Below are 12143 nucleotides of genomic sequence, written 5' to 3'. Positions count from 1 at the left end.
ACAAGTTTCCAGCAATTTATGGAATAATAATGTTATCTGTGTAATAAAGAGTAGTTCACAATAAAATGTATTCGCACCTGAAAGTCCAAACCATGAGCTGAACCAAGGTTTATAATTGTTGCATTGCAAACATTTGATCTGGTTAGTTTAGCTTTAAAATTGCAATTTAGGGAGCAAGCTAAAGACCGCTGTATACACACATATGTCTGTGGGCTCTGTCTACCTCTACTTGACATAGGATTGTAGATGGGAGTGTGTCTAACGTTTTCATGTTAGACGCTTGTATAAAGAATTGTTTTCATACTGCAAATGATTCAAATCATGGTTGAGTTTGATCCAGTTCTGGACTAAACAAGTGTAGGTGTGAAAGCCTCCTTGATGCTCATTCAAAATGTTCGCTGAAAATCTATTTCTTTAATTGTCCAAAGAACATGTCATCGATATTTGACTTTGGCTTGATGGGTCAGGGAACCTCTTCCTCCTCGTGAGTGATGCTCTGCTCAACATTCATCCCACTGCTCACAGGAGTTGCCCTGAAGAATCAAATCAATCTGTGCTGGCAGCTGGAAACATCTTGAAAAGTGGACCAGAGTTGCGAGACAACCCCCTCGCTGCCTTTAGCTTCATTCTCTATGTGCAATTCAACCTACGGTAATTGGTGCCACAGAAAACTAGGTATAAATGCTGACTCAATATGGTACATTTAAAATCTAGTGGCTCTTATATATACACCACAGCAGCAAACTCCCTGTGTGAAAAACAGTCCAGTGATGTGTTTCATTAACACTATAAATTACACTGCAGATACACTGGAGCCAGAGAAGATTTGTTCCTTTTGGCATACAAACGTTTTTGGTGGGGCATCATCGTTTAGAAACTATATAATATTTCTTTTTTTTATTATGTATCCTAGGAAACCAAAGTGGGTACTTACAAAACCTGCCACATTAAACATGTCTGAAAGATTCACTGTACGACATTCTCCAGATTTTTCTCTTCCCATCCTCTGGAAACGCCAGCTCACCCAGCTTCCCACGAGCAGGGAGCAGCACTGCTGGATAGTGAGCGTGGGTTTCTGTGGTGGCAGATGATTTTATTCTTGATGCTTCCGTCAGTGTGTTAATGTAATCACAGTGTCACTGTGATTAAGTGCTGAACTGGTGTGAATTAAGAAGAGTGAAAACGTGAGGGCTTCAAGCTCTTTCACTCTCTGTCTCTGCTCAGGGACCAGTAGCCTCGACACCCATCGAGTGGTGCCAAGTGACCTTTTGAATGCTGACCTCCTTTTGAACGGTGACCTCCGGCCAGGTTCAAGAGACACCACAGCCCCATAGCAGGCCTGTCATCAACAGGGCCTGTCTGGTTAACCACTGCCCAACCAGCAGGAAGTTCATGTGTGTGTGTGTGTCACAGGGTAACAGAAGAGCTTTATGAGTGTGACCTACATGAAAGGTCTCAATGAGCCACAGGACATCCAATATACATGACTTACAGACACACACACACACACACGCACACACACACAATGGCCGATGGTTCCCATGGTGACTGTGTTCCACTGAGTGGGATTTTCCAGGCGGCGTCCGGAACAGTGGACACTCCAGAGTTTGTCCTGGAAGTTCACTTTGATCTAAGTCAGTAGATCAAGGGAGGACAATTCCTGACCCTTTAGACACACACACACACACACACACACACACACACACACACACACACACACACACACACACACACACACACACACACACACACACACACACAAAAACAAATGTCCAGATCCAATGTTTCGGACATGCACACGGCTTTAGACATTGCCTATTTATTCAGCCAATTCATCCAGTTGAAATCCAAACGAGGCCAAAAACTAAGCTGACATTTGAAGAAGAGAGGACATGATAAATAACAATGTCGACATTTCTCAAAACCGCTCACACCCTGAAGGTCTAATACGCGTCCTCATAAAGATAGAAGACTCACAGCAGCTCTGCATGTGTCTTTATGACATGTCTTGAGAAAGGGTGGACTAGACACTAGTTATAAACTCTCTTTCTCTCAGGCTGACTCAGACAGCAGGTTTTATAGGACTGGCACCGCTTTATGTGTGTGTATTTGAGAGTGACAGTGTGTGTGACTGCGGACGTAATTAAATTCAGTATGTTTCTACCTTGCACTACCGACACATTTATTATCTGTCTAAAATCTGTGCTGACAGCTAAACAAAACAGATAGAAATAAGGCTAAAAGAGTAATCCTTATTTGAGAAAAAGTATTTTGATGAAATAATCTTAAAGACAGCAATACACTCAAACTAGTGAAGCTGGAGTGATACATGAAAATACATGCACTGCACCAGCTGTGGTAACACCAGCACCTGGACAAGAGACTGATCTCCATCCTATTCAGATGAGAATTTTACCTTTTTCAGAAGTTCTCTCTATCCACACTAACACACCTGAAAACGCACATAACATGAGCGCTCACATGTTACTGACTGACTTATATTTACTGCTGGTTGTCAAGTGATAATAAAGCATATGCGAGTGGTTGTTTCCAAAGTTTTCCATTTAACGCCCCAGTCCAAACCAACACACAGCCCCAGAGCTTTCAAACCAAAACGGGGCCAGCAGCGTTTCCATAGTTCTCAGTTTTAGTGGCTTGAAAACCGGCCTGAACGCAGCTACACTGATGCCTTTTAACACTAAATGTGTTAGTGTGAGTGTATAGACAAGTATTGTCTTGACTCGTAAGGACTCAGAAACATTGATATGGAGTCAGTGGGTTTTCGAGAAAAGACCAAGTAGGCAGACACTAAGGATTCCTCCCATACAACCACTAGTTATCGTTTGTCCATACTTACTGTCTCCATGACCTCCAAGCACAGGTCCATTTGCTGGTGAAGACCACGAGATGCTGTTGAAATCTTGGAGGAAAGTTGTGTTCAGATTATTTTTGTTACATTTCGTTTTTGAACTGGACCCGAAAGCAGACACAGAGACGGTTTGTGAGTGAAAAAAAGAGTCTTTTAATGAAGAACTGAGGCAGACAGATAACAGGCTGAGGCTGAGCAGATGATCCTGTGAGCTGGAGAACAGGCAGGTTGGCTCTGTCGATCCTGAGGCACAGAAGGGAAATAGCGTTGGATGGTTTCACGAGAAGCATACAAAAAGAATCCAATCTACAAGCCGATCTACATGTCAACACATGTAGATCGGCCGAGAGTGTGTACCACTTAGGAGACTGAACAATCTGGCGATGAATGGATTCTGGGTTCTTGTAGGGCTGCTGATTGGGAGATTGAAACCCGGTGTGGAATATGTGCCAGGTGCCAGGACTGCCACACACACACACAGACACACACAGGGAAGGAGGAGACAGGGGGGGGGGGGAATAAAGAAAATAGGGAAACACAGGAGTAACGGCCTGAGCCGTGACAATTTTGTCAATAAAAACTGTTTGATCACCCCATTAATACTCACTTACTCCCTATATGTGTTATTTGCAATGATTCTCTGTATTTTTTTAGAAGATCCATCGATCCCTCTATCCATCCATCCGTCCATCCATCCATCCACCCTGGAGCCAATAGCCGACATTGGATGAGAGGTGGAGTACACCCTAACAGCAGGACTGACCTACAGAGACAAACAACCATTCATACTCACGTTCGAATCTCCATTTAACCTAAGCAACATGTCTTTGGACTGTGGGAGGAAGCTGGAGAACTTGGAGAAACGATTTGATCGAGGTAAATATGTAAATTGTTGACATTATAGGTTTTAACCAACAAGCATGTCAAGTCTTTGTGACTCAGTATTCCTGAACTGAGCTCTACCCAGACAACCTCATTATTCAAACCTCATTACTTTTCCAATCATTTCTTGGTACCTGGACTTTTTCGCATGTTGGGGAAACACCAGCTGAGTCCTGTGTGGTGACGTTCAGGCAGCAGAAGTGCTCTGGCTCTGAAAACCAAGCGAAAACCAATAACACAATCTTTCCGTTACCAAGTGCCTGAACAGAATCATACTAAACCATACATCAGGCTTAAGCTGCTATGAGAAGATGCTGTGTTGCATAACCAGACATGGTTGAGAAAAGGAATGAAAAACTGTACATTATGATTGTTTTGCAGAAACGCTCCGAACATTTTGCTAACTTGGCAGATACAACGTGCTCATTGACAACATTTCCTTATCATAATAAAAATCATAATCGGACAGGATTACATTCCCTTCGCATTGTTTCTGGTCCAAATTAGCGGTCTATAAACATAATGTCTGGGAGACAGGGTGGCTGCACGGCCGGAAAATATGTTTTTTTTTCAATGATTAAACTTTCCACTCGCACTTGTCCATTCTAACTTCAACATGAATTTTATTTCCAATCATATTTGCAGGAAAACGTTACGTTCCTGCCTGAAGCTACACTTTTTCAGTTTTATATTGAGTTACAACATATCTGCAGAACACATAATCAGATCACTAATAATAATAATAGTTATTATGACTATTATGATCATTATCGTTTGGAGTTGTGTGTGTTTCGTAAGTCACCCATTATTTCTTTTCCTGTGTCCTCAACATACGTTCAAGTAAACAAAAACATGAATGATATGGTCAGATTTATCACACATTTGTCATTTTCATTTTTTCCAATGGAAAAAATGTAACAGGGTTGTGCATGGCTGGAGAAGGGGTGTGTTCAAATTATGGTTCTGGACTGGCACCGATCTCTCGTGTGTCATAACCTCACTCTCTGTGTGAGGGGAAATTTCCTGTAACGCGATCCTCAAATACAAGCTGGATGTCTGGGAAATGTTTTCACAATGTCACAATTTGGGCTTTCTACAGACACAGATTCAACGTCTGGAAATAAGAAACGTCAAGTCATCGAAATGACAGAGCTGAAAATATGAAGGAGAAGTCACGTCTATCTTTGTCTGTCTGCCTGCCTTGCCCTCTTCTTTGTAAGGACACAGATTCCTCTCATTCTTCAAGTGGTAATTTCCTCTGTATTGACGGACGCATCCTGTTAAAGTTGTGACAAAAGAGCCAGTTAACACACGTGCACCTGTGGCGACTGGGTCTCACACACACAGACACACACACACACACACACACACACACACACACACACACACACACACGCACACACACACGCACACACACACGCACACACACACGCACACACACGCACACACGCACACACGCACACACACACACATTCACACACACACACACACACACACACACACACACACACACACACACACACACACACACACAAGCTTAGTTCATAGGTAAATGAAGTAAGAGTAAATTATGTTAGTTTACTATAGGCTAGGCGGTGGCACTCAGAAACACCAAGCTCATCCCCATCTCTCTCCCTCACACACACACACACACACACACACACACACACACACACACACACACACACACACACACACACACACACACACACACACACACACACACACACACACATCGTAAACACATATACACACACATACAACATTACAATTGGTTTGAAAAAGCTAAGTTAGTTCCGGCCTCAAGCTGTGACTGCTCTGGTAGCAGCACACTGACGGCTTCTCACTACACGGCCACGTCCACCTGTGCCATGGTCTTGGCCGTCGGGAAACTCCGGAGTTGAGAAGCCCCAACATTTCAGTCGCAAAAGTGTGTTTGTGAGACAATTGGGGCTGGGGACATGGAGGGCCAGGAGAGGATGGGGGGGTTTGTCTGAATGGTCGACAGTGTTGTGGTTTAGGGGTCTAGTTTCAGTCACTGGTGGCAGGGGGCTGCCCGCCTGTGATTAGCGGTTGTTAACTTCTTCATAAATAGAAATGTCATGACCAAAGGAAGCGGTTGACTCTATGCAAACAGTGACTCTGCAAAGTCCAAGATGGTTTGAAACACTTGGTGGCATTATGAGCCATGTTCAACCCATAAATCAAGGTTTTTCATACATTTCATAATAAACGTGATATTAAAACCAGCATTAAATGTGTCGTATAATACAGTCATGTAATTTGGTTTTGGGCTAAAAAAAAAACCATTTAAGTTTGTAGTATCTCTTTAAAGAGTATTTGTCTAGGCAGTGGATTTCTCCAAACCTCTCATGATAAAACCCAGATTCAATGTCTTAGACTTTGGCAAACTTAAGCTTTCAAACTTTTAACATTTGTTCTCTTGTGGTTTGTATAAAAATCACACGACCTCCCTGCATGAAGAGAGGCACCATAAACACTGGTAATATGACATCACATTGTTTTGTGTTGCCGTCGCCTTTTGTCTTCTTCTCCAGTTAATTTGTGGTTACAGTTGAGTTTTGTGTTTCCATTTTGCAAAGCTAGTCAGAAAGCGTGAAAATGCCCACATGTCATGCAAATATGAGCATGTTTTATAACAGTTAATTAGGCCTCAAATTGTTGCTCAACTTTTCCAAGCGTTTTTTTTTTTAAAACGACCGCCTCAACTGCTGAGCTGAGCCGCTCTGTGGGGATCCGGGCAAATGACCAACCTCTACTTTGATATTGTTTTCTCTGCTGTCACTGCTGCTGTATCTCAAACTGGCACTGTAAGCCAGTATTCGCTTTGTTCGAGCCACATGGGAGCGCAGAAACGTTTCCCAGACACTTCAGTCCCATAAAATGATTTTCTCATTTGCCAATAACCCTCGCAGTCCCTCGGAGAAGAAGGAATTTGTTCACATAAATCACCTGACGACTTGATACGAACATGTAATTACAGTTGTTCAGTGTTCTGATCGTTTTGTGGTCGTGTTCTGGTAATTTTCTTTCCAACCTGTGGATGTTATGGATGTAATAGGAGACAGAGCCCCAGAGGCTTCTTATCACGGCCATCAGCAGGTGGGCTTTTAGTTTACAGAAGCACACACGTGCACGCGCACACACACACACACACACACACACACACACACACACACACACACACACACACACACACACACACACACACACACTTTCATGCAGCTATCCTTACACACACACACACATGCATGTAGATGCACACATATACATAGTGAAACCTGTGCAAGAACAGCCCCGGGTTAAATACCTGAGAATCAAGAACCGTAATTCCAGCCCCCACTCCACCCCCCATGGACACACACATACCTACACACAAACACACACACTAACACATTTGTGTTGCTATCTAATTAGAACTTTGCATTGACTTCCATTCTTTGTGGACAGCCTAACCAAAAATCTATTCCTAAACTTAACCCTGACCAATTCATGACCAAGCCAGATCTTAACCACACCCCTAACTGTAACCAGGAGCTCAGAAATCACATTTGACCTCTTTGGGACCAGGCTTTGGTCCCCATAAGGTTCCCTGGTTCTGACAAGGTCAGTGTTTATGCTGGAGAAGGTCCTAAAGAGGTAACGAAAACGGCTGAACCCACACACACACACACACACACATACCTCGGAGTAAAGCGAGCGTAACAGAGCACTTGCAGCTAACCCCTCCCCACCACCACCACCACCACCCCTCTCCTCAAGTTTAATCTGATTTCACATTCAGAAATACAGGAACACACACATGCCACACACACATACACACTTGAGGAGGAGGTAGCAGTAGAAGAAGGGGTGTGTGTGTGTGTGTGTGTGTAGAGTTTCTGTGTTGAAGCCTTGTGTAAACACCTGTTAGTAATCTACCAGCTGAGATGATTCCAGATGAAACAGAACCTGTTCTTTCAGTTCTTCCATAAGTATGTTTCAGTCTGCTTCACGTCTCCGCGTGAACCCTGCGAGGCCACACTCGACTCGGCGGCGCGCTGATAGGAGCCTGGCAGCTCCGTTGCGATCCTGCAAACGGATACGGGGCCTGCGTCGTTCCACGTGATTGTTACATGATTGCTACACTTCTTCTGCTCTGTTAGCGAAACTACAAAGGAGCTCGTGGAGGATCCGGAGGCAGAGCACCGAGTTGGATGCAGGGTGGGGATTTTCTGCAGTGGCTACCACAAAAGACCGGAGGCCGTGATTATGATAAAAGCCTATTTCATGCTCTCTGTGGCCTGATTCCAAGCCTCCAGTTCACCAAAAGTATCTCAGGGATCATAGTTGCAGGGGCCAGCGTGAGGGTCAGCAGACCAAGGTGCATGCTTCTAAAAGTTTGAGGCTGCTGTCCTTCTTGTCTCATTGACCATTTTGTGTTGTTGCTTTTCTCATGTAGGTTTTAATTTCCATCTTGTCCTTTTATCTACTTTGTTTCCTTTTTGAAAAAGTTGAAACTTCCTCAAAGATAACTTTTTTTTTAAATGTAAAGCTTTTTCTTGACCTTATTAAAAACCATTTTATCAAGCACAAGTTTGCACATTTATACAAGAAGCTTTGTAACTCACAACTTGGTTCTTTTGGTCCCTCGTGTGTTGTTCCGGGCTCCGGCATCTTGATCTTGCTGCTCCTCTGCACGACACTAAATAAATGAGGAGGCTGCACTTTGAGACATATGACTAACATCAGTCTGAATGTGGCCTCAGTCTGGGCTTTCTGCTGTTATCGCCCCTCAGTAATGGTGATGGCAAAATGAGATCTTTCCAAACAGCAGAGACATTTTCTCATGTAGCCCTTCTGCCAGATGTATGATAAGACCAAATATATACGTTTATATACACTATACACACAATACAATGTGTGTGTTGTCCAGTTATTACTCATATTGTGGGGACCAAAGTCTGTTTAAACAGTTACATTATGGAGACTTCCTTATGGGGACAAAAAGCAAGTCCCCATAATATAAATCATTACATTTTAGAGTGAGTATGTTTTAAGGTTAAGGTTTAGATTTATGCAATTAGTAATTATGGTTCGGTTAGAGTAACGCTCCAGGAAGTCAATGTAACTGTTACTTGGATTGAAAAGTGCCACACAAATATAGTTATTATTATTATTGTTAACTGTGTTTTTGAGAAGAACAATTCCTAATCAAACATTTCCTCAAAATGATTCACCATACGAAGCCTAATTCTTCCCTAATTTGCCACAAACTGTTCAAACAAGATCTCTTCTTACGATAGTCCGGGCTGTGGTCAGAACACAACCCTCAGCGCTGCTCAGTGGAAGCGCCGTCTTCCAGCTCCACACCCTGTGAGAAAAATCCTGTTTTCCTTTCTCCGCCGAATGGAAAGCGATTTCACATTCTTTCCTCAGGCGGGAGGATAGCGAGGGAAGCCGCAAAGGGGGGAAAATAAACTCTAATGGCAGTATCAGAGCACAATAATGATAGATGCAGGTTTCAGGCCTAATCCACAGGGATACATATGCGGGGTATGATGGGATTGATAGGACCATTTAGGTATGCTTTGCTGCTATCGCTCTTGTGCTGCTGCCGATGAGGCTGCTGATTGACGGCCCGACGAGGACCAGCCTGGTGGGGTCAGGTCTCTGGGATGAGATTCATTTACCTTCATTTACATATCAATCTGCGCAGCTGGAGACTGGGATTATGTGGGAATTGTCATTTCATTGCTATTCAGAGTGTCTTATCAGTGTATTGCTGCTTACGTGTCCTCTACATGAGGAGTGCTAATTTCTGCTGTCAAGTAGAGACCGAGTGTGTATGTGTTGGGGACGGAACGAGAGAATATCTTCCGCCAAGCTGATATGATGTTTGACATTTCATTTACTGCTGCTGACCGGTGAGGTTAATAATGCTACCAAAAGCAATCAGGGCTACACACACACACACGTACACACAGACACACACACACTCATGATACATGCACAAGCAGGCATACACATATTCACCCTAATCCATTCCAATCATGTCACCGTAGTTATGTGGCCATAAATAAGATGTCATTTTAAGCTAGGAATTTAAAACCATCGCAAAAATCTCATCTCCCCATCATCAGCAAGAGCTCTCTCCCAAATACAGTGTTTACACACAGACACACACACACACACACACACACACACACACACACACACACACACACACACACACACACACACACACACACACACATAAACAAACCTCATCTACAATGAAGACATAGCAGATACTGTGTGTGTGTGTGTCCGATGGTTTGGATCCTTTCACTGAGGTTTTATATGTGATACTTAAGAACCGTACCACAGCAGACAGGAACCTGCATCTTGTGCCTTTTCGAGCGGCTGCCAGTTGTTCAGTCCTTCTTATCTTGGCTTGGGAGTCGTCTGGTCTGTAATGTATAAAATAGTTTAGCTCTCGATCTTGAAGCAATGGTTTGACATTTCAAAAAATGTAAATCGTAAAATGCACTTGGCTGCAGCTCGATAGTTAATGAGGGTTTTATCATTCCTCCAATTGCACTCTTGAAAAACAACTATTCTTCTACAATATAAAAAGATCGAGAAAGGGAGATAATTCAAACACCAACCTGTTGCCACACTCTGCATTCATTTTTCTTTTTTTCGCCAAACCCTGTGGACCCTCAAAGTGGCTCATCGTGATGAACGGATCCCGGGGAATTTGTCTGGTGGTAATTCTCTCAAACTGATCATCATCTGCATCTCTTTCAGTAGGTCGACAAAGCACTCCGGGTCACATACTTCAACTTGGTCATTGTCTCCCCAGAGCAGAGAAATCATCTCTAACAATATGAGAGAAAAAACATTGTTAAAGATATGTTGTGCCACTATAAATTCATCCAGGCCTTTGATCAAAAACTAGAATTGAAACTATTGACTGAAATGAATAGTTTGCTCCAAAGGCAGTGGATGGCACAACAAATATAAATAAAGCATCATTAATAACAGTTGTGTTTTTTTTTTGGGACCAATGAAAATGAAGAGTTGTGTTCATTTGTTTTTATGAGAACCAGGAGAAAGAAGATGGCGGAGAAATTGACCAACAGCACAAAGTTAACTGCTGTCAGCCTCAGGGAAGAATCACACACACACACACACACGCATACACACACACACACACACACACACACACACACACACACACACACACACACACACACACTAATAAATGACATCAGTTGCAGAGATATTAGCATTACATATTTAGAGATTTTATCCTCTATATCAGTCACTGTACAATATATCCTCTGCTTATGGATGGATGTCAGGTTGTATTAGCATCCAGAAAAACTACACGTCAAATTTGAGTGTAAAAACATGGAAATTGAAGTGGAAGACGATTATTGGAGCTTAAAGAACAAGAGGTTTTGGGGACTTGGGGGCCTCGTGGTTTGGGAGAGGAATAGGAGAACTGTGGGAGGTTTATATTGAAGAGGTTGCAGGTGGGTTGTGTAATGTGTGTTCACTTAGTCCTGTTTGTGTGCTAGATTGTATGGTTTAAATGGATATTTGCTAGTGTGTATGTCTGTGTGTGTGTGTGTGTAGGGGCCCAGTTTTCGGCCAGCTAGCGTTCTCTCCTGACAGGCATTACATTTCAACCACAGATAGAAAAAATGGGTCTGGAACAACTGGACCTGAAGGAAAGAGTGATCGACGGAAGGATATCCAGGGACGAGTGGTTGAGCAGTAGTCAGTATTTTTAAGAGGAAAATGGGAGACAGAGAAAGTAAACAACCATATATGTTTTCCATAAAGTCCTCTGAGTTTTAACATTTTTCATTTACTAAGAAAACATAGAGAAAAACACAGGAGAGAAACCTCTGGAGAAATTTGACAGCTGGCCAGTGTGTAAACTAGGAAATAAACCACTCGACTACTATTCAGTAGATTATAAATCAGAATATTCCATCCATCCATCCATCCATCCATCCATCCATCCATCCAAGCCGAGTGTACTGAGATCAATTCTGACCAGGGTGTTCGTAGCCAATCAGTTGTCAATTTCACGTTTGTTTGTAGTTTTATTACAGCATGATAATATCTGTATTGTGGAGAGAGAACTACAACACATGGAGACATTCCAAACTATGCATGACACCAAACTATAACGGATTTGAAAGCACCTTGGACGTAGTGTTAACATAAATAAGACCTACCTAAATGTATTTAAAGCCTTGTGCATTATATATTACCACGTTAAAGACTATTTCTAGAGTTTTCTTTAGAGGAAACCCTGCAGACCCTTCCACGAAATTGTGTCCAAAATCCTATTAACAAACAGACAAACAATCACAGACGACAACATAACGAC

This window comes from Hippoglossus hippoglossus, chromosome 1, assembly GCF_009819705.1.
Source record: "Hippoglossus hippoglossus isolate fHipHip1 chromosome 1, fHipHip1.pri, whole genome shotgun sequence".
In the NCBI taxonomy this organism is placed as follows: domain Eukaryota; kingdom Metazoa; phylum Chordata; class Actinopteri; order Pleuronectiformes; family Pleuronectidae; genus Hippoglossus; species Hippoglossus hippoglossus.
The sequence above is the reverse complement of the archived record's forward strand: the minus strand, read 5'-3'. Positions refer to the sequence as shown.